The sequence below is a fragment of the Aulostomus chinensis genome, chromosome 1, assembly GCF_037954235.1.
Source record: "Aulostomus chinensis isolate RoL2024-O1b breed Wild chromosome 1, RoL_Achi_v1.0, whole genome shotgun sequence".
In the NCBI taxonomy this organism is placed as follows: Eukaryota; Metazoa; Chordata; class Actinopteri; order Syngnathiformes; family Aulostomidae; genus Aulostomus; species Aulostomus chinensis.
The window spans coordinates 60,199,887-60,219,886 of NC_141320.1; the positions used below are offsets into that span (position 1 = coordinate 60,199,887).

Genomic DNA, 20,000 nt, shown 5'->3' on the forward strand with positions numbered 1-20,000 from the left:
TTTTCTTGATGTAAAAAATTTTTTTTTTTAAATGTGCTGGCTTTCATCTCAGCCTCGTCCCATTGCTACGGGTGACCTAATTTCCCAGGAATGCGCGTGTTCTTGTCTTTTATCTGAGACAAGGATGAGAAGGCAACCTCACCCGTCCATCTTCGCCCTGCGATTGACGGGACGTGTGTGTGCAAACAAAGGGGAACAAAGAGGTCAGCGTGACACAAATATTTATTCACTGCGATTGGCAGCCAGCCTGTTTGACACCTACAGTAACAGGTGTTTTTGTAGTCCCACAGGAGTTAGCATGGCAGGGAGGAGATCATTTTGTAGTTCCAACAGGGAGTTAGCATGGCAAGGATGAGTAAATTCCGTAGTCTAACAGAAGGTTAGCATTCAGGGATGAGGTATGTTCGTAGTCCAACAGGCAGTGATCATCTTCATGGCAAGTCGCAGCCTGAAGAATCTACACACTGAATCTGGTCATAATGCCCCCTAGTGGTTACAGGAAGTAAGCCTAATTGATCAGTGCAGTCTTCATTTGATGTACAGCTACATCATGTGTCATGAGAGCGGCTTCTCCAGCGCTACCTAGTTTTTCAGACGCAAAACAATCGCGTCAAACTTCATTTTACTTTTTCTTTTCTACCATATTTCTTTCAATCATCTCGTTACAGCTTCATACATAATCAAAGGGCCCAGGTTTTGTTGAATGTTAGTAATAATTCTTAGAGAGAGGACAGTGTCTACGGGACACTAACAGACTTGGCCAAGACGCCCGAATATTTATTGTCAGGAGCTCTGTTGGGTGGTAATAATAAGTGAGGATGTAAATATTCTTTATGGTCCATTAACAGTAACAAACACTTCGATGCTGCAGGCTTGTGGACCATCTGGCGAGGTGAGACGCTGCAGTTCAAATACTGTCAAGGTGACGAGCAGCTGACAGGCAATGATTCAAACTACAGTTTGGAGTGGAGAATCAGGCCGCATCCACGCCGCTCACAAACAAACAGGCAGGAAAAACCTACGGAGAGCAGATGCAGCAACACGAGCCGTTACGCAATATTACTGTAGGTGTGTTAATCCTGCACGAATGACACCGAGCTTCAACGCCGACTCACAGAAACAGTTTCTTTTTCCTCTAGATATATTTTATCAATACTGAAGCAAAGAACATCTCATCCACATCCCTTTCTGATATGATAGAGGTGAAAAACAAATGCCACATTGTGTGAAACTTCTTCCTTACAGTGTAGCACCGCTCACATGCCACGTTATCCAAAAAAATAGCAATGATGTGAAAGTCATGTGGTTACCATACGAAACAAAAACAATGACAAGACTCTTGTGGGTGCAAAACCACCAATTAAAAAAACCCCAAAGATACAGCAAGGCTGTTAAAACGAAACAAAAATTTATTCCATGACGGATCTGAAGCTAAATTAGATCCATATTTTCTATTAAATTGCCCTTTACAATTTTAAACCACACCACATCAAAATATACTTTATCGACCTTGACAACATGTGGTATTCATTCCAGAGAGCAGAGCCGTGAAAAATAAAGTGAACTGTTAATGGATACATGTTAAAGAATTTATTAACCTTCTTGCTTGACACCCAGTCTCAACAAAAACTTAAACTGATAACTGCGAATAAATCCATAATATATTTTATTAAGTGCTATTGGTGTAAACAAAGTAAGCATCTTGTAAGAGTGCTATTTCTCTGCCAAATACTTTCCTATAAAATCACGAAGCAAGGGAGGAATTTTAGCCGATAGCGCTGAATGAATGATCCGTTAGCAGAGGGCTAAGTAGCCCCCTGCTAACGGATCATTCATCCATCCAGAATGTGGATAAATTACTCAATCATGCAGCTCTTTTTGACTTTCCAACTGTTAGCAAACCAAATTAATCCAGTTCTTTAATCGTTTGTGTGTGGCTGTGTAAAGCTTACAGCAACTTCTCTGTTTCACGGCAGCAACAGAAGAGAAGGTAGCCACAACAGCGGTGGCAAATATTTCCAGTTACTCCCCTGCTTACTTCGCACCTTGGCACAGGTAAATGTTCACAAAATGGTCTTCTGGTTGTTTTTCATTATGCATTTTTTACCTGAAGCTGGCTGGACTGTTCACAGTGGTCACAACTTCATTATTCATTGTGTTCTTAATACATTTTTACATTTGTGTGATGAATACACAAAATTAAAAATGTACATTAATACAACAAGACTCGGACACGATGGGTGGTGGTTAGTTTTGGTAAATGTGGTCATGAAAGAGTATTAGGCCCAACACGTTGTTACTGGTAAAGATCTTATTGAAATATCCAAACGATCCTGGGTGGGTGGCTGGTCAGAGACATCCGTCAGGCAGCGTCTCCTGATCCAGAATGCTGCTGCTTCACTGGTTCCTCTCCTGTCCGTTAGTCACTAAATCATTACTACTCTGATCTTTTGACCCAGCGAGAACCGAGCGGAACTCAGCTGGTTCAGGACTGTTATATGACAAGGTGGCAGCTGGTTTAAATATCCAAACAAATTGGGGGAAATGTAGGCGACGAAGCAGAACTGATCCTGCCCCCCCCCCCCCCCCCCCCCCCCCCCCCCCCCCCCCCCCCCCCCCCCCCCCCCCCAGTTGCTTCCAGCAAACCTCAAACTTTCCACGAGGAAAAAACATTTTCCCTCTAAAGAAATGCGTAATTGTTTGTAGCAGCTTCTCTATTTTAATTGTGTAACTGTAGAGTGAGAAAAGCAGCACAGAGGTGAAAATGCCGCCGGAGCTGCCTGTCAGCTGTGCTGCTGTTGGGTTATTGATCAAGGCAGCTGAGGACTGACGGGTGTTGTGTTTATTTTGCCTACAGTGAGGGCGGGCGCGTGTCCTCCGAATGCCAACTAAGACGGCGCTGGTCAGATCTTTGTCATGCCGCGCTGATGACTGGCAGGCCTGACAGGCTGCTTGAGCGGTGCGTGTGGTTCCTTTAATTAATTGGCTCGGCTGGACGCAGGCAGACGCAGCAAAATATGGATGTCAAAAGAGAGCAAAGCTCCTATAATTTTTTTCAAACAAAGGGTGAGAAATGGTGACAGAGGTAAGCTTCACCACTCCATCTGTGAATTATTTTCTTCTCTACGATTAATCTCAGACACGCAAATGGCAGCTTTAGCAGAGCAATTTGTCTGAGAGAGAAAAAGAATGTACTCAATTTATCTGAGCTAACGGTAAGCTAACGGTTAGCTTTATTGACCCCTGGAGGGAACGTATACAATTTTGCCACAAATATCCATTGGGACTCTAGGATGAATTTTCAGGATTTGGGTGTTAAAAGGTCACCGTCACATTCACGATGGCGTACAACCGCAATGTGATATTTCAAGGCGTCGTTTATGTCCGAGTCCCACCGGTGAGACTGCAGTTTCTAAATCCAAACAGAAGTTCTGTTGTATTCACCTGAACACATTTTAATATTGTCATCAAACATCTTTTGGTTGTGCTGTTCAGTTTTGCGATCAAATTATTTTTTAAATTTCTGCCTTTTTCGATTGATTGTCCAATAAAACACAAAAGTAATTCACACTCACACACACACAACATACAAGTGTAATTGAACCAGTTAGCTACTGCACTCGGCAGGTCTCATGGGCGGCAGCCAAATTTAGACACCACAAGTCAACATTAGCATTTCAGAGGCCTATCTATTTTCATTAACTCAATAGTGTATAAGATTCCCCAGACTGCCCTGGAGCCTGGAGCTGGATGAGACATTAACGGGCTCCAGGGGTGGCTCGCCATTTCAGAGTCTTGATGCATCAAAAATTAAACTCATTATGCTCCATAATTAAAGCAAATATATCAAACACTGCTTAGCGATAGTGTCCGTGAGCTCCGGCGGGGCTGAGATGGTAACCCAGGTGCCTCCTCGGATATTCACACATTTGCACGCACACACAGACAAATATAGCATCTTGTTAAACGCATCCTCGGGGTTCCTGTTAATAATTTAAATCCAAACTGCGAGACATCCCTGAATACGTAGTGCTGCAAATCGCCTCTACTTTTAATTAGTCGGCACATTTCATTATCACGTCCAGCCTGACTGCGGTGAAATCATTTTAGAGCCAATCAGAGCTTCTCCAATGACGGGGGGAGCTTCATAATACTGCTGTAATACACTCTGAGGTACGATCTGGCCGCTCAGCAGAGAATGACCTCTGACCTGTCTCCTCAGAGCGGCACGCCGCGTTTGTCCTCTCTGTTATATGAAACAGCAGATTTTAATGTTTCATGTTTTCATGGTAACACCTCAAGAGGAAAAGCAGCTGGGCTCTGTTGACAGCGGAGTTACAACCGGACCAAATAAGGTAAACCTGTCCTAACTTGACTTGCTACAGAGGGAGACACGTCTTTAGAGAGCTACACCGCAAAAAATAGCCGTCTTCAGAAATCACTTGGGCTAAACTTAGTCCAAGATCATGTGTGCATGTACCGGTATGTATGTGTGTGCAATAACTTATATGGAACAATCATGTTCATCAAAGGTAAAGAAGGGAACACCATGATACAACAACATTCTGGCATGTACACTCAATAAATAAACAGCAAAATACAATGTTAAAGGCAACTGTTGGTGCTAAAGTCAGTTGGCTGCATGCTAGCGACAGCCTTTTGGTGGTTGCTGACCTTGTGGCGTCTCACTCAAGACTGGAATGAAAAACACAATTATTAGTTCCTGTGTCTGGATATAAAATGTAAAATAATACACTTCATAAAAAAAAGATAGAGACCCTGCTGCTGCATTTGGTAGCTGAACACACCGCTAGTTAGCTTAGCACAATGAATGGTAGTGGGTGGTAAGTGTTAGCATAGCTCCATCTTTCTCTGCATCAATATAACGAGGGTTTATTGAGGACCAGGAGAGCGACTGCTGCTACTGATCATGAGGAGGAGAAGGATTCCTGCTGGACACACAGCATCCTGGACCTGAGCTAGCTGATGCTAACACTTCCCATCCACTACCAGCCACTGTGCTAAGCTAACTAGCCTGGCCTCAGTCTTGTCTGATTCTGGGGCGATGGACAATGAGAGAGTTCCAACTAAACAGATTCTAAAACAAGTTTTGTGCTCCTCAGCGAAAGTGGGAAGTTTTTACTGACTCAGCTGTGACAAAAAGTCACATGAAAATAATTCAGGCAAAATGTTTCTGTCGGCTGCAGGCTGCGGTACTTTAAGATCGCCTTGTGTACTGATGTGAACAGTAAAATAAATGTCTATGGGTACTTTTAAAGTACTACTAACACTTTTGGCACTTTGATAAATGCCGTATGTTGATTCCTTGTTTTTTTGTCTGTATTTTGTGAAACATGTCAATAAAGAGTTCCTATCTGCTGCCCAGAGACATGTCTGAGTTCCCTGCGTCTCTCGCTACGATCGCCATGTTTCTGTAGGCGTGTGTGAAAAATGAAGCCTCAGAGAATAAAAATGGAATGGGAGTTTCAAAAACAAAAACAAAAACCCTGCTTGTTGTTGAGAGGACATGCTTCTTTAACACGCCAGTGGAAGGTTACTCCAGAGAAAAGGAGGCGTGGAAGGCCGACGCTCTGAAAACAAATGGTTTAAAGAGGCGGGGTGACCAAGAGGCCGTGAGGTGGCGTGCTGGGGAGTTATTATGGATCCCACTGCTGCTCTTGGCAAGAAACACCCTGCATACCATTCAGATTGGTCAGGCGTGCGGGCTCGCGCCAAGCAACGCACAAACGCTGTTGTTTTCCTTTAAATTATGAGGCAGCAGCCCAGCTGTTAGGGCTGGTGATCATTGATGAACGTCCATCTGAAGCCTAGTTTGTGTTCCTGGCGTCAGGAAGTTTACAGCTTCCTCTCACTCGCCTCCATTTGGTTGGGCCTTTGTTTTCAAGGATGTTGAATTAAAAATGGCTGATAGCTGCGAAGGTCATGGTGGATCTGACCTGTTCAGACAGGGTCAAGCTCAGGAAACACTGATAATGTGTCACAGGATGGGGGGGGGGGGGGGGGGCGATGAGGGCCAACAAAACGAGAGAGAGAGCCAAAGGGAGCGGCTGGTCATTATGAAATTCAATTAAACTTTATTTGCAAATGAAATTAAAGATAACGACATTCACAAAATCAAATTTGTGTTCTGTTTTTGTGAGACGGTGTTGAAATTCGGAGGGAAGAAGCAGCCTAGTATGACGTCAAAGACGACAACAACATGAGGACACGGGTCACTTTTATTCCTCTCCCCCGGGACCAAACAGGGATGCAGGGTTTGGTTAATTTGTGGGAACAAGTAAAATCTGGTGGGAACAAGTTATGTCTCAAGGCTACAGAAGTGAAGCACTGAAGTTCCATTTAGTCGATACAAATGAAAGCGCTGGAACTTTTGTATCTTGTGGCCACGAGTTAACCAGCGGACATGTTTGACGTCCTGGTTATTGACCGATCATCATTGATCGGCGGTGAGACTTCTCTCTGATGTGAGAGGGTTACCGCTCCAGACCTCCGCTGGAGGACTAAAACCATGTGGAGGAGAAGAAGAGGAAGGCTTGGACGGTGGCTGAGTTGCCATCAGCATCTCCATCCCTCAGCTTGGCGGGCCTGCTGGAGGTGAGCAGTTCTCCCTCCTCTAAACTCAGGCTGGGCGACATTCATCCCAGATATCGCTCGTATGTGACGTCACGTGACTGATCCAGATGTTCGAGTCCTGGTCGGCAGGCTCCTTCCCTCCCTGGCCGCCTCGACCCGCGGTGACACTACCGGAACATGCGTGTGCTGCATGTCCCAGGGTGAGAGAGAGAGGGGTGGGAGGGAGGGGGGCGTTCCCGCTCCGGGGAGAGGCAGCCAGTGGGGCGCGGGCGTCCGGGAGAGTGGCGGGTCTACGGGGTTGTGGCTGTTCTGAAGACGACAAGGAGGAGGAGGAGGAAGACAACAGCGGAGAGCAGCAGCCGCCACGCCGCCGCCCACCGAGGAGCGCACACATTCACATACACTCTCTCTCACACGCACACAAACACACTCTCACTCGCGGGTGTCGCAATCGCTGCTGCTGCTCCCGTTAAATGCACGGAGGAGCGGACAGACGGAGGAACGCGCAGGAGGTGAGGCGCTTCTCTTTGGTCCAGAATTCAGGGGAGTCTGCCTGTGTGTGTGTGTGTGTGTGTGGGGGGGGGGGGGGGGGGGGGGTCGCTTTGTGCTGAGCAGCATCCCGCGCCTCGCGCCTCAAACCCTGATCGGTTTATTCTCTGCACGGGAGCCAACTTCTCCCGCCGCGTCCTCGCGCGTTCCGCTCTCTTTGTGTGCGGGTTCCTGCGCACTCAGCTGAGCGCCCGCGGCGTTAATGTCATCACCGGCCTTTGTTAGCCTGATAGGGTGGAGTTCACAAGTAGCAAATAAACTTTTTTTTATCTCTCTCTCTCTCCTGCATTGTAAAGAACACATCTGACCCATGAGCGCGCGCTCTCTCTCTCTCCCTCCCTCTCTCTCTCTCACACACACACACACACACACTCTCTCTCCTGCCATCTGACTTCAGTGTGACACAGGAAGCTGCACCTCTGGAGAGGCTCATGTCAGTGTGTTGCAGATGCTGGGCTGCAGGAGCCGCCTGATGTGCCGCTCCGCTGTAGTCAGAGAGATGGAAGTGGGTCAGATGAGGAGGTTCTGTCTCTGCGGGGAGACTCCTGATGCGCCCCCCCCTCCTCTCTCGTCCTGCAGTAATGTTGAAATCCTCCCTGTTCCTGTCGTTGCTCCTTGCTGGACTTCATCCAACCTTTGGGTAAACTTAAACTCTTCATTCTCTTGATTCTGCCTTCATTGCCTGCAGGATTAGTGAGTGAGAGTGTGTGCCAGTCTGGTTCCCTGCTGGTTTCTTCTGCCTCAGTAACGATGACTTGATCAAGATGATGCTAACATCACGCTCCGGAAACTCTCTTCTTCTCTGAAGCGACGCAGAGTTCTGAGCCCCAGGGCTCTCCTCGCGCTGCCGTTGACTGGACGCTGCTTGAATTGTTGTGCCAGTTTGACAAAAGGTATTTGCAGACGTCCCTCTGAGCTCGGGGGACACCGGCCAGAAAACTGGTTCAGGGCCCCGGGCTAAAAAGTAGAGCTGCAGGAGAACCTCCCTCCTTCTGTGTGGTGAAAGAAAACATTCACACAAAACTTTTAAAAAAAGGCCGAAGTTCCTGGTCAACACAAACAAAACGTGAACCTCAGTTTGCGCGTCAGTAAGTCAGCGCGGGCGATTCTGAACACCTGTCTGGACGGACGAGGCGACAGACATTTAGGCCACATCAACCTCAGGAGGCGGCCATTTTGTTTAATAATTTCTGGGACAGCAGCAGACCAGCTTAGACGTACTACACTGCCACCCGGTGGACTGGAGTGGCTGCGTTCTCATTCAGTCTCGTTCACAAACGTTATGCAGCGTCTTCCATGTTGCTGATGTGCCTAACAGTGGGGGGGGGGGGGCAGAGGACTGAATCCACGTCTGGGGAAAGGGACGCCTGGACCGTTTGTAACGTGTTAATTTAAACGCTGTTGCGTTTCCATGTTGCCGCGGGACGACGTGTGAAGGCATTCATTGATTGACTGTGCGGAAGAACCAGGTGTGGAGGTGACACTTCCTGTTGTAGGTGTGAAACTTCCTGTTATGTTCCCCCCCAGGAGAAGCTGGTGTGTCCAGTGTGACACCTAGTGGTGAAAGGTGATGCTGCCACACTGCTCCCACCGTCACACCAGTAAAGTGAACGAGTGCGAGGGATCGTCAGTGTCTGTCATGGGATGAAGTAATGAACTGTACTCAGAGTACTGCAGGCATCCAGCCAGACTGCCCCCCCGCTCAGGTTCTTCAGTTCCACCTGGTGCAGGAACGCTGCTTGCTGATGTTGCCTCCTCTAAACAACATTGACTGATAAGCCGCTTGTTTATTGAACTCGGTTGCAGAAACCTGTCGGCCTGCCAGGTTGGAGATTTTGGCGGCGAGGGCGGGTGGCCACAATGAGCCCGCTTGCTCTCTGCACTGGTGGACCGTGACGGATGTGACTGCGCTCTCAGTGTGTTTGTGCTGATCCAGACGGAGCTGGGTTCTTGTCACCACTGGACTCTCGAGTGACTAAAACTGTGAATCGCTTCCATTTATATTTGTAGTCCAGCAGGAAGGTAGCACCTCCATGGGATTGTTATAGAAAAATTGGGACTTTTGTGAGGGAAAATCTCGAAACCCTGGGACTGAATCGAGACTCGCCGTCTGAACTGAGAGAGTTCCTCTGAAGGTTCCCGTTTCCTGTGGTTGGAAAACTGACAATCGGACGGTGTCAAGTTTGCATCGTACCAATGGTTTAGTTATTGTTGCTGGTATGGAAATAAAGGCAGCTGAGTTGTAGCGCCACCTGTTGGCAAAAGGAAGTACCTGTTTTACATCTTGATGTTGTCGTCCTGGTGGGTTCATCAGAACCTCCTTCAAAACTTGTTGGCGGGTAACTGAAGACTGAGAGGTTACCGTGGTGCGGATGTGGCCATGTTGCATGCCGTATGACATCTGCAGGCTGAATGTACGTCTTAGCGCCACACACAGCGTTGTGTCCACGGCAACACCACCCACAGGAAGTGTGCGCTCTTTAACGCCACCTAGAGTTCTGTTCTTGTCAAATACATCAGGAGCAGAATCGGTTCAGTCTCACACAACACCAAAAATCCCCATCCTGTCTTCTTTCCGTCTGAAGAAGAATTCCGAGCTCTAGATTATGCAGAGCTTTGAAATCAGCCGGAGCAGCCAGTGTGAAGAAATGTCCTGGGGAACGTGTCGCCTCGTATCACCTACACTCCCCAATATTTACTCGGCTTTATCTAACGGCTGCCTGATGCCTCCTGTGAGCAGTCAGAGGGAATGAAGGTAAACATTGCCTTTGAGTTTGCAGCTCTTCACAGCTTCAGACTCGTCTGAAGCTGCCCTTTCAGAGTTTAACTTGAATGACATCTCACCTGGTCCTCTTCGTCTGGACGGACGCGTTCGGCTGCCTCCAGTTTGGCCTCTGGAAAGGAAGCTGGTTTATTCTGTCAGGTGAAAGCAGACGTTTGCCGAGCTGATTGCAGGTTTTGCTCTCACCTCTGAGTTTTGCGTGTCAAGACCGTGTTTCCCGCACGTAGCCTCGCTTAAATGTCAGAAACAAACTCAAGAGATTTACTCTGAGATTTAAGCTCCACCCACTCTGATATGGCTTCATTCATCAATAGAGTTTTCAAACTAGCGTGATCTCCACCGACACGCGGCAGTGAATTTATGTCTAAAATTTGAAAACGTGTGCATTTGCGTAAGTGGGGATTAGCGTGCTGGCGTAGCCAGGAAGCCGCGTGCCGATGCTGGTTAGGTGCAGGAGTAGTTGGGAAGGAAATAGCGGGAGATGAGGGGGTGGAAGTAGGTGATGGTGAAGCTGACCGGGTCAGCAGCAGCTGGAGGCTCGGTGATGCCGCCAGCTCTCAATCCCTACTCGCCGTTTTTCACTGATAAAATATCCCCAGGACTCAAGGATGACCAGACAAGTAAAATGTTGCTCAAAGGTCAAGGGTCACTGTGACACGTGGTATTTCCAGTTTTTCGTGTTTTGGGGGTTTAATGTATTGGAAGCTGTGTGATTGTGAGACGGCGTGGATTGGAGCGCCACCCTGAGACTTGTCAGCGTGGCCCCTCCTCCAGCCTCTGGTCTCATCACTTGAATAAATATGACAAGATGTTCATTAAGCAGATCAGCGGTTTCATGTGAGGGAGAAACTGAATGTGTCAAGCTGATGTTGATGTCAGCTGATGGAAGGATTCGCCGCCCGCAGGACGACTCGTCCTCTCCGAGGACCCCTAAGTCCGATCCCTCCAGTCATCGTCTCCCACTTTATTCTCCTTTCATTCCCAAAAACTGCCTCCCTGCTGTCTCCTTCATTAATTCTTCCTCTCCCAAGACGTTGGCAGGTCTGCCTCCTCCGCTCCCTCTGCATCTCTGCTCCACGCGGCTGCCCAAGTGCTTTCTGGGAGTCAGGTGGCTAATTGGTCCCCATCTGTTGGGGGAGAGCGCTCTTTACGGGATCCTGGGTAATTTGTCAGGAGTTTTACCGTATTGATTCCATTTTTTTTCCTCAAGCATCCGGCGCTCCCAGTGGAGGTGGACAGAAGGGAGTCACAACTGTCACATTTCTATTTGCAACAAGACGGCGGCGTTGAAGCCAGAAGAGAAGGAAGAAAACATTCACTTCCTGTGGTGATGTGGGGTTTAATTTCGAAATCATGATGTGCAGCACGAGTTCCTCTCCGTGAGAAGACAAGGAGGAAGTGAACAGGTCCAGCACAGACAGAGCACACCACAACAGGAAGTGACACGACACTGCAACAACACTCCGCCCCCTCAGCTCGGCCAGAGGAGAACCACGAAAGAGCCGTTGGTTCACCCCCCAATTCCAGAGTGACGGTGACGTGATGGAGAAATGACGGCCCCCTGCTGGCAGCGTGTGGGCTCGCACCCACGCAGCACTCCCCTGCAGCGCATCCCTGCACCTTTCTAACATTCCCCATCAGCAGGAGCCGTCTGGGCCCGTGCATGCAGCTGGTCGGTCGGGTCACCAAAGAGCCTGTGAGTCCTGACCCGCGATCTAAAGACAGGAATATGAGCTGGTTCACGGAACAGGGACTGGTCTGCTGGCAGTCTTGTGGGGAAAAAACCAAACCGTGACAAAGCAGGAATTTCTCCTGTCCTTACGTCAGTCTTATTCTGATCAGCTCATCAGAACTGAATCTGCTGCGTGGCCTCACATCAGCACCCGTGATTTTGGAGTTGATGTAGTAAAAGTGAACAAATGTGAGCCCGAGCCATCAACAACATCTCGGGGTCTGGAGATGGTGATACAGCATCAGAGGTGTTTACTGAGGGCGGAGCTCGTGCAGCCAGGCTTTATTTTGCTGTAGCATTTGGAACATCTGATCTGAATCCCCCTCCAGATTAAAAAAAAGACTCTTACTTTGAAAAGTTCTGACTTGGAAGGGATGCTGTTGCTAACGTGCTGTTAGCAGCTAAGATAACATCAGCCCCTCTCCTGTTTTCACAAATGTTAAATGGCGTTTCTGCCGTCTCCTACATCAGAAAAGGTCATTTTCAGTGTTTGCTGGACCAAGATTAGCTTCAAAGCTTGCGGTGATGTCACAAATCCTGCGCTCAGGTTCTAATGAGTTGGAGAACCTTTGTTTGTCACCACTTCAGCAGGAAAACGACCCTCTTGAAACAAATTTCGAGCGGAATCTGTTTGTTCCATTTGATCAAACGCCAGGACGGGTCTGATCTCGTGAGGAACCTCCGCCCTCCACTCATGGGGGCGAGGCGAAAAGGGGGGGCGACTGACTTCCTGTCAGGTCCTCCAGTCTGGCCGGAGGAGGGGTTGGAAAGACAAGTTTCTTGAATTCGTTTGTTAAAAATCCAGCCACAAAAAGCTGGAAACAGGAGGACGAGTGGATGAGGGGAGCCGCTCGCGTCAGCAGGCGCGCTTCAGTCCTCCCTCCAACACCCACAGTTTGAGTTGCTGACGCGCCATTTGCTTCGCTCCTCCATCTAAAGTTGCTTACTGAACACAATTCGTTGGGTGTGTGTGTGTGTGTGTGGGGGGGGGGGTGTCTGTGGACCTGGAGCATCCGGCTCCACTTAGTTCTTCTCTTCCTGAAGAGGATCCAAGTGGAATCAATCAGCGCCTCCCCGGCGTTCCCGTTGTTTTGTGGGTGTCTGCCCCCGTGATGGATGCTGCCGCTGTGGGGATTGTACAGGTGACGGATGGCAAAGGCGAATGCATCCTCATGTGTCAGGCGAAGATCATTTACCTCGCTTTCACCATCCATTAAGTCAAAGAGAAGAAAGAAATCTGAGATGAACAGCGGCGGCTTCACTCAGTACATGACGCTGATGGACGAGCGGCGGCTTGATATCTCCACCGTAAACACATAAAACACGGACGTGACTTCCTGCTCAGGGGAGTGGAATGGCGTCCGGCCGACTCTGCTCAGCTTGGAGGAAGGTGAACAACCTCTACAGCTCAGATGAGCGGGATTTATGCTCCTTTATCAGCTGGAGAGTTGGTCGGCCCTCTCGGCGGTGATGAATCACTCCAGCGGCGCTGCTATAAATCAATTCATCTGTGGCTTCTTTTCCTAGTTGATCAATTACTTTTGTCGCCCAGAGAAACGCCTTGATGCTCCCATTTGGAAAAACTGGAATCCTAGAATATAAATTAACCCCCGCAACCCCAAACCGTGTTGAGTCTTTTATTTTTTCAGATCAAAGCGTTGGATTACTGGTCCTACGTCTGGGTTAAGAAGACCTGGACTGCAGCGGGCAACCTGGGGAGGTGGTGAACAGACGTTGTTGGACAGCTTTGTTGTTGTTAGCAGTCAGTCTCTGTTAGCTTCAAGCTAAACATACGTGGCTGGATCTTCCTGCATTCTGGAGTCACTCAGAAGCGATGCAAGACGGAAAAAAAGATCTTTGTGAGCTCAGGACTCCGACTCGTGAGTCCTTGAAACACAAAATACACTTTTTGGTTGTTTTGGTTTGGTTGAGTAAAACCGAGAGTTCCGGTTCAGGGTCCGCCTCAGGAGAGCCTCTGGTAGCAGGACTCCTCCAGTCGGGGGGGCAGATCTAAGTCCCATGTTCAGCTGCTGTATGGACCTGGTTTTATTGCAGGTTGCTGTAAAGTCTGCTCATCATCGAGGTGCAGCCGTGAATTATTGCTCCCCTGACAATGTCCCGGAGTTATCAAACGCTTCCTCGTATTGTTCTTAACCGTCCTGCATCTGGACCGGGACACGCCGGTACTGTGCAGGGCGACTCGGGCGCCACGGCTGGAAGACTAACCGTGAAGCCGCGGACGCGCTCTCAAGCCTCGTAGCGGCATTAATAAATGTTTTCCTTCATAAAGCTGTGGTGTAATTGGGTTTTACGAGTGAGCAGAGACCAGACGAGGCTTCAGCGTGGCGGTGATAATTGTCACCACCCCCAATAAGGAGCTTTAATTTGACGGGGGCGTGGCGCCTGATTTGTGAAACGATCCAGACATGATTGACGAGCGGATGGTTTATGGTCGATTTATGATGAGGATGGGAGGTTGTAAACAGCCATGATGATGCACTGTTGGCTGGAGGACTGTTCTGTCACATTTGATCAGACCAGTCTGTGGTGGCGGGTGGGGGTGGGGGTGGGGGTGGGGGGGGCGAGGCTGATCTGCAGAATGATGGATGGGTGATATTTCAGATGAATGGGTCTGTGTGACATCACCGAGCTGTGAAGGTCCACGCCACGTAACCTCGCCTGCACCAGGATTGATGTATTGACAGCCAGTCATTTACAACATAGCCTGCTGGTGACCTCTTGACCTTTACCGAAGCAGACGATGCAGCCAGTGGAACCGGGCTTTAGGTTTACCCTCAGGTAGAACCGATGGTGGTCACGTGACCTGTTTGCATGCTGATAAATTGATTCAAGCGTAAAAAGCTTTGACAGATGATCCTCATCCGTGGTCTGAGGTTGAAACGCTCGCTGCTTAACCGTGTGGTTGGCGAGCGCCAGCCAGACACCTGACCCACTTTCCTGTTATTCCAACATCTGGGGCCGTCTGCCCGCTGGCTCGCACGGGATTCATGAATTATGAGACTGTGTGTGACAACTGTTCTTCATGAAAGAGAGAAGGAACATCAGGAACAGCAGCCGCGAGAGTCGCAGACATGGAGATAGATCCACACCTTTATTCACATACACCGAAACTGATCTGGTGTCAGTTTGGATCCTCTTGGTTTGTGAAATACTGGGTAGTAAATCTGCAGGTACCTGTAATGGCGTCAGGAGCACTTCTGATGCAGTCAGAGCCTCTCTGGGATTGTGTTGGGTGGTACGATGCGTCTTCTTCAGTGGCTGCGGCGGCTGGAGGCGAGCAGCTGTATCCTGGTGGACGTACTGCCGGACCCGCTAGCTAAACATTTAACGTCTTTTATCAATGAAAAGTTGTTTTTCCCCCCGAGAGCTGAAAAAAACAAACCTCGCGCCCCCTGCAGGTGAACTGCTGGAAACACGCCTTTAGGGAGGGTGAAGATGAGGGCGCAGCCCCCTGCTGGCAGACTGTGAAAGAGCAGCTGATCGGAGACTCAACCGGATTAAACCATAACTCATCGAGTCGCCCACATTTGTTCTTTAATTCTTTTGTCTGAGCTGCAAGTCACACCGCAGTAAATGGGATGTAATTATTCAACCAGCGACCCTCCGCCAGCAGCAGATCCCAGCCGTCACAGCCATGCCGTGTGAGATGCATCCACTCTAATTTATTTATATTGCTGTTGTGCTCCAGTGGCATTAGCGTTCCGGGTTGAGCCGGGTCAGCACATCCTCCCCGCCGCAGGCGCCTCATTTTACTTGGATTTGACTTGACGATTGACTTTGAAAGCAATTTCACCTCATAAAAACCGGCTGCGCTGGAGTCCAGCCGTGTCACACGGGTGCGTATTGTTTCTGCGTGTCAGGTTCTGGCAAAGCCTGGAAGGGGAGTTGTTAATATGGTTGTTGTCCCAGGAGGGGAGGGTCTTTGTTCAAGTGGGTAACCTCCCAGTTTGAACTTGGCGGTGCTTGTTTGGGGACGGGGAGAAGCAATGGCTGCACGCTGCGTTGTGTCTGCAGGGTATACGAGTCACAACACACACCTGCTGTGATCGAGATTGTTCATTTTTTGCTACGTTTTCCGCTGGCGCACAAGGACACAAGCCCTCGGGGGATGTTCGGGAGCTGGATGGAACCTTGGCGATGAGCTCTGACGAGGAGGCGGAGATAAAAAAAGACGAGTGATCAAGGAAATTTGAGGAGGAGGCAGACGAGCAGCAGGGGAGTTTATTTGATTTTGAACCCCGCCGGCAGCACAAATGTGTCAGAGCAACACTTTGATCCTGAGTTAAACATCTGAACAGCTCCAGATAGACGGAAACTGACGAGAGGCTGAAGGATCTGTTCACGCCAAAGTGGCAAAGTGATGCCACACGTATGACATCATGTGACATTTAGCGGATTTGAAGCAGAACTTGGGTGTGCAGGCAGGATATTTTTCCTGAATTTCAGCACCAGAGTTCCAAGGTCACTGGAAGGTAAGACAGGAGCAGGAGACGACTAAAGTATCGCGTGTTCTTTGAAGGCACCGCCGGGACTCCAGCAGGCCAGACCCCCTCACATCACTTCAACGAAGCGTTTTGTCGCCCAGATTTGCTGATAGTTTTGTTTTTTTGCCTCTTGCATGGCAACAAAGGCTGTTTTTTGGTTTTGTTTTCCTCCAGAATGCAGGAGGAGGCAGCCAGTTCACCACCGCACCTCAAGTGTCCCAAATCCAAGTTTTTGTGGATTAAATTAGAATAAATAATTCAGGCCTGAAGAGTAAAAGTGACGCAGGTTGAAATGTCTGGGATTTTCTGATGCGCTCCAGTTTGGTGCTCTAGTTTATCGTGACAACACGCCACCTCCCCCCTCAACTCCAGTTCATCCGCTCTCAGCCGTCCACCGTTTCATGCTGTGAATGGCGCCTGTCTGCCAGGGAGCTCGTCCTCGCAGCCAAATTTATGTGCCTGGCGGCCGCCCAGCAGCCCTTTGCTGAGTGTAAAACAAGCGCTGAGTGGCGGGGCCGGATGGAGGAGGGCGCCGGAGTGAGCGATTTTCTCTCTCATCTTCATCCGGGGGACAGGTTGTGAAAATTAGACGTCATGTATGACTTGATACACGTGAGAGTCGCCCGTCACAGATTTCATCCTAGATGTTGGTTTTTCACGTGTCAGAATAGTTTCCTGATGTGTAGAAGAGACGTATCTGTGAGAATTTCACTCGCGCTCCTCAAGACGAGAACTCAGCCGAGAAGGAGGGAGGACCGTCGTCCAGCCGACGGGGAGCCCCGTCTTAACCTCCTGATGCAGGAGTCCTCCTCTCACATGTCGTTACTGACACGGAGGAGAAGCGTTTCAATACACACACACACACACACACACACACACACACACACACACGCTGTGTGTGATACCTCCACGCCGGCCGGCCAGGCTCGGCTCAGCTCGGCGGGCCTGGACCGCCTCCTTGCCGGCGGGGAGGTTGATGGTCACGTGGCGCAGCGGGAACTGACCCCTCAGATGACACACATTAGAACGCACTCAGCGCCACGCAGCTGATTGCAGTGACAGGAGATTCATTTTTAATTTAAGTCATGCAGATAATCGTGTCTCGTCATGGAAAACTACTTGTAAATATTTTTAGAATGAAGCCTGAAGACTCTTCAAACTGGTTTTGAAATGTTTTCCTCAGATCTGTCAATCATGTGGTCCTCTGAATTCTAGTGATGGAACATAAATCTGCGCTACGTTTGCCAATGAAGATGTTTGATCAGATGTCACGACCCGGGGCGCCAGGTTATGATGTCAAACTCCGATGTCGTACTCTGGATTAGTTTCCAATATTGAGAATAACGAGGGTCAGTTTCAGGGTCGAACTCAGAGCCCCCCCCCCCCCCCCCCCCCCACACACACACACACAACTCCCATATTTCAGTGTCTTTATCCAAGTTATGGTATTAACTCTTCTTGGTCAACTGTTGAGCCAAGTTACTCGGATACTTCTGTTTTCCGTAACGTCTGAGTCGCGTTAATCCGCCTGTGTTGGGAACTGGAGTGATGGTTCTGACGTGGGGCCAGAAGTTTTTGCAGAGCGTGAACAAACGCAGGGAAGCAGCCGCCGGTACGCGACTGTCACGGGGAGCTAATACCTCCGGAGTGGAGTTCTCAAACTTTTCAGACCCAGAATTGTTAACCAGCTCCAGCAGCCTCTTAGCGGGACTCTAACTAGAGCAGCAGCCCACCTCTTTGTGCGCCAGACAGGTTTGTCTCTGCCTTAATGGGACGGCCCATTGTTTTCCTCCTCGTGAGCATGTTTCCACACAGGCTGAATTAATTGGATTGTGAAATTGATCCTACTTTGGAGTCCAAACCCGGGAAGCTGGAGCTCTGGCTGCATACAAGAGTTTAATCTGAATACTAAATGTTATTAAAAGCCTTCCCTGCTTCGCCGGTGTTGGACAGTGTGTACCTGGTAATGAGAAAAAGGCCCCCAGGGCCTCTTGCATTCATCACCCACCAGCAGGGTATAATTCAGTAATTAATTGCCTTAGTGGCTGGATGCGGCGTTCATGGTTGGGAGATAAACAGTGTGACTTCGCCAGGCCCTGTCACCGCCGCTGCTGTCGTCTTCCAGCCTGCAGAGGTGAGCCCGAGGGCAACAGGTTCAACAGTTCCGGGTCCCTTTTAAAGTGTGACCATTGTGAGAGACGTGTATGAGGGTCTAACAGCAGGAGAAGAGGTTCTGGAGCAGCGGGAACTAAACTCAGGAAGTGAGCATTGATTGAGGAGCCATCAGAGCGGTGGCTAAAATAATCCCTGTAGGATGTAATCCAGATGGTTCAGGCTGCGTTCTGCCAGCTACCAGGAGGAAGCGTGGGAAACGTTCAGGTGATGCTGTTGGCGGTTCTTCTAGCTGAAGCTGAGTTCTGGTACCCTGGGTGCTGGGGATCTTCCAGGAAGTTCATCTTATGTTCTGTAACATTTTATTGATGTACGGTGATGTTTTCTATCAGGAAAAAAAAAAGAGAGCTAAAGACGCAGGAGCGGATGGTCGTGGCTATTCCTCTGAAGAACCGCGGCGGTCGAGTTCCACGTCCCTGAAACCTCCCCGTCTAGTGTGCCTCGCCGGTTCTGGTCTCGCCGGTTCTGCTTACAGAGCCGAGGCTCACAGGAGGTGGGGGAGGGAAGGAGAACGGAGGGAGAGATCGAATGAGATGAGAAAAGGGAGGATGAGTCTCTGTCTTGACATTTCTGTCTGTCTCCTCTGGGAGTGAACCTCTTAATAGAAATGTTCTCAGCTGAAAGTGTGTGTGTGTGTGTGTGTGTGTTTGATGTACATTAGTTATTACATGCAGCAGAGTCAGTATATAATGTGGTTTCAGGTGGATGTAATTAGAGGTCCAGGCCTCGGCAGTTTTCTAATTTGTTTAGGAAGCAGCGGCAGTGGCGGCGGCCGGCCGGCAACGATAGCATGACGTTGCTGCTGCTGTGGTCATGGCAACAGCAGAGCTTGCATGTGTCTACATTGATAACTTCTGTTGAGCTTCCTTGATTGCCACTCAACGGCGAGTGCCAGGTGTTGCTCACCTGGCCGTTTAAAGTCAAGACTCTAAGTGGTTTTTTGGGGTTCGTTTGAAGAGCTCGTTTGAAGACATTTACACCTGATCTTGGATCAGAAACAGTCGGACTGTTCAGAAGTTGTAAGAATGTGCCGACCGTACAAGTGACTGTAGAGGCGTAAAATGTGTCACGTCAAAATAAAAGCAGCACACTGACAGCTGGGTATCAACATTCGTTTCACGTCTCAGCTGCTTTTCTCCTGGCGTGATCCGTTTGGTTGAACCATCTCGGTCTCGTCTGCAGTCTCTGGTGGAGCAGCAGCTTGGGGCCGGTGACGGAGGTCCTCGTGTGGTTTCAGCTTCAGCCGCAGCACAGCTGCACCGTCGTTTGATCTGTGCAAGTTTAATAAAACTTTGCAGAAGTTGTTGGCAGCGATGGCAAGGTTTCGTTCCTTCCTGTTCATCATTGGTAGTTGAGCTCCGACCGCTCGTCGTACACCACTTAGAGGTCGCACAGAGAATTACAGTCGTAACGCAGGTTTTGTGTTCCTGTCAGCTGATTAAGACTTCTACCGCTGGGTCATGTGACCCGGGGCTGAATGCTGGTTGGAGCTGTCCCATGAGAGGCTCCGTCCTCCCAGACAGCCGTTGTTTGGACTCGTCTCTGTGTTGACAGTGTGAGACGCTTGCTGCTGTTCGTTTGCGCCTCCGTTCGCTCACACGTCCTCACTCTCAGCCGCTGGTTGGATGCGTCGCGCGTCCCGCTGAAGCTGTTACACACACGCGTG

At 49.4% G+C, this 20,000-nt stretch overlaps 1 protein-coding gene across 1 annotated transcript in view; it reads left to right on the forward strand.

Annotated features, from left to right (window-relative positions):
- arpc2 (actin related protein 2/3 complex, subunit 2) overlaps window positions 1-20,000 on the forward strand; it is a 30,895-nt gene that overhangs the window by 2,483 nt on the left and 8,412 nt on the right. The gene's annotated exons all lie outside the window — the stretch shown is intronic.